This window comes from Eschrichtius robustus, chromosome 15 (genome assembly GCF_028021215.1).
Source record: "Eschrichtius robustus isolate mEscRob2 chromosome 15, mEscRob2.pri, whole genome shotgun sequence".
In the NCBI taxonomy this organism is placed as follows: domain Eukaryota; kingdom Metazoa; phylum Chordata; class Mammalia; order Artiodactyla; family Eschrichtiidae; genus Eschrichtius; species Eschrichtius robustus.
The window spans coordinates 10,691,126-10,694,820 of NC_090838.1; the positions used below are offsets into that span (position 1 = coordinate 10,691,126).

At 46.5% G+C, this 3,695-nt stretch overlaps 1 pseudogene; it reads left to right on the plus strand.

The window, feature by feature from the left end:
• Positions 1–2,937: 2,937 nt before the first annotated feature.
• On the plus strand, positions 2,938–3,183 carry LOC137777965 (cytochrome c oxidase subunit 7B, mitochondrial-like; annotated as a pseudogene).
• The last annotated feature ends 512 nt before the right edge of the window (positions 3,184–3,695 follow it).

A 3,695-nucleotide genomic window follows, 5' to 3' on the forward strand; every position in this document is an offset into this window, starting at 1 on the left:
AAAGACAATGTGTGGAAAGGGCTTCATTTTGCTTTACCAGGCTAAACTAATGTAGGTAATTAAGATTCACTGCCTGATTAACTTCAAATGGCTATACAGAGAGCAACATAATTCTGTTACTCTCTAAATATCAAGGTTTATCCATATAGTAAAAACGAAATTGTATATAATCGAAGGTCTGGTTATCCGTTCGTGTTTGATCCTTAATGATGCACATCCCTTCAGAATACTCATGCTGTGTCCTCTGTTTATGAAGGGCAGACAAGAGGGTCCCAGAGGTTAATGATCATGCCGGTCTCCTAGCTAGCTGGTGACAAAGACAGGTCTCAAAGAAGAAGCCCTCATGGTAAATTAGGGCTCTTTCAAATTAGTCATTGCAAGGATTCATTTTTGTTAAGAGAAATTCTTTATATTTTATTGTTCATGGTTCACTGAGCCACCTGGGATCAAGGGCATTTTGGACATTGGGCAGTGCTGGGGGTAGGGATGAAAAGAAAGAAGGGAGAGTCCTCGTTTTTCAAATGGACTCAAGTGCCATTTATCTTTCATAATCTACCAACAAGGTAAGCTAAACCCCAGCCCCATCCCTCATGAAAAGATGACTTCAAAAGACACACTTTAGAAATTTCAAAAGACACACTTTAGAAATAAACTAAGTCAGAAAATGTGTTGCCCAGGGTTTATCAGGCTCTGAACAGTTTCTCACACAAGGCACAATAAGCAGTGCCGCTTCCGGGAGGCTGAGGGAGGCCTGGCTAGCCCCAGAGTGAAGTTCAAGGGTCCGGGGATGCAGAGGAGCTGCCCAGAGGAACCAGGAAGGCAAAGGGCCAAGAAGCCGAGTACAAGCTGTGTCCTAAGGGTGCCCAGCATCAAGCTGAAGAAACTCACTTCAGTCACAGACTGTGAGGAGTGCACTCCAGCCAACAAAAGGAAACAAAGTCCAGGTGCCAGAAGCCAGGTAGATCCTGGGAAATGTGAGAAATGTGAAAAAGATCAAGTTCATCACTGGGCCCAGGTCTGGAATATCCATGGTTTTTTGACAAGCTCCTGGCCCTTGGGGTTCGCCACATGAATGAATAGATGGACAGTGGCAGATTATCTATGGGAATAGTGTTTCTTTTTCTTCTTTTTCAAGAGAATGTGACAAATCATGTCACAATATTGGCAGGACTGAGAATCACTGTGGAACCCCTGGGGTGGCCTACTCAGAAGGGTAATCAGTAGGATCATCCTCTTGAGCAAGAAGATCTGATGGGACCCTTTGTGTTTTAAAGTTTTACAGAGAAAAGCTCATCCCCAGTAAGGGAAAGGAAGGGGTGGATCTGGGTTCCTAAAGTAACGAATGCCTGAACATGTCTTAGCTCCGACATTTGAGGAGGTAGCAATGCTTGAAAACTCACAGTTAACTGGTCGAGCTAAAACTGTCCGTATTCTGACCTGAGAGACCAGCATAGAAGCGCTAGCAGTGGACCCAGTCTCTGACCTGGGTCAGCCTTCGGAGCCTCTCCTCCTGATAGCTCAAGGCTTCTGCTGGAGACACCTGCTCGCTGCCCGCCTCCTTGCGACCCAGCATTCCTGACGTCCCATGCCAATAACCGGCAGCATCACCACTGGCTTGCCTCAGCCCAAACCTTTGCTCAGTGCCCTTTCACTCAAATGCCCTCTCCCCTAAGCACAGCAGCGGGGAGTGGGCAGCCCTAAACTGAAGACTCACTGCAGCAGAAAATGATGCAGAGGCGACATTGATGACATTGATGACAACGTCCTGGGTCTGCAGCCACTGGGGGAGGGGTACTTGGACCAGTTACCGTGCATGGATGCAACTCACCAAGGTCAACTCCTTCTCAGCCACCAGCGCCTCTTTTGCCCACCGGAAACGAACTGCCCTCTCCTTCCACCCTTGGCTGCAAGACTCAGTACAGGGAGGAGGAAGATTCTATAGGGGAGGACTGAATACTTGTCAGGGCTTTTCCTCATTATTGATGGCTGGTGTGATGGGGCCAGGGGAGAGAGTGAGCATTTGTGTTCTAGAGACAGAATGGTCACAGCAAGCACACTCCATTACCACATTGGGGGCATCCCTGTTTCAGAACGAACAAATTAATTAAAGGATGAATGGATTAATTATGTTTATAGGAGATTTGTCCTCTTTTAAAGGCACCAGAAGGACACACCGGTCTTGACTTTAGCCATTCCTGTTTCTGCAGGAAGTGACTTTGCTGTACACCTGAAACTAACACAACATTGTTAATCAACTATACTCCAATATAAAATAAAAAGTTAAAAAAAAAAAGTGACTTTGGCACCACGAGCAACTGTCAGTCTTAACTATGACCTCAGAAAATTTTGATCAGATGCAAGTTAATTTGCTCTGAGCCATTCCCTAGGGACACAGAAGGTCAGACCTAGAGCCCATCATCCCGATAAGAGGCTCCTACGAGCTCAGGACTCAATGCTGAAAGCAGAGTTTGGTGACCGTTTGGAAAGGCATCTTGAGTGGAGAGTGTGTCCTGGCTTGGCCATTGGGAGAATCAAGTTCTAAAGCACAGCTCTACTTACAACCTGTGAGAACTCAACAGGAAAGTGGGAAAGATTTGTCTTTTGTTTTTTAATTCTCAAAACTTAGCCCAGTGTAGGAACTCAATAAAGCAAAGAGCGGGGAAGAGAGAGCCAGGGACAGAGGGAAAAATCTGCTGGCCTCCCTCATGAACTTTCTATGGTGACCCCACAGGGAGAAGTGGGGAAGATGCTTTGTGAACTAAACACTGCTATGTAAGTTCAAGAGTTTTGTGGGATAAAAGTTAGCCTCTAAATGCCACAATTGGAAGTTTAGCAAAAAGTCTGACAGTCTCGTTTTCAGAACTCTTTGCAAGGGTACTTGATGTGAAGGTGCAAAAAACTAGCAGCTGCAGTCGCTGCAGTTCTGTCTTCAGCTCCATGATGTTTTCCCTGGCCAAAAATGCACTAAGTTGCCTCTGAATTCAAAGCATTCAGCAAACAATGGCAAGGCAGAGCCACCGGAAGCAGGCACCTGATTTCCATGACAAATATGGTAACGCTGTATTAGCTAATAGAGCCACGTTCTGTGTTGCCGGATGGGCATATACAGCAACACAAATTGGAATAGAATGGAACCTGTCCCCTGTTGGTAGAGTTGCCCCAAAGGCATGGAGAGATCAGTAATCATCCCCTCTGGTTTAATACTGAATTGTTTCAAAACCAACTCATAATTGATGCCAAGTAGAAGCACTGTGTACCCATTACAATGTGGCATGATTGAAGATTTGAAAAATAAAAGTTTGACAGTCTCTTCTGGAAGGATCCACACAGGATTTTCCTGCATGGAACAAGATCCAGTTTACATAGCCCATGTGCTGGGTCACGGCCCCCCTTCTTTGGAAGATGAGGGGTTGATTCCCTTGGGTGTCCTGGGGCCAGGCTCTACTGAGAAGTAAACACCTTGGTGGTACCACATGTTCATGGGTCCCTGTTTACACTGTGTCAGGAGTAAATGGAGCTGGTGGCACAGGAATGCCATCCAGGATGGGACCGTGGCCAGGCGGGAGGGAGGGGGGAGATACGGGCTGGCAGTGGGTTGCGATACCAGGCCAGGGGTACCCATGCCAACTGCACTCAGGGCTTCAGGGCATCTTTAAAGAGAAACATGTTCTTAACCATTTGTTGGGTTTTGGGCA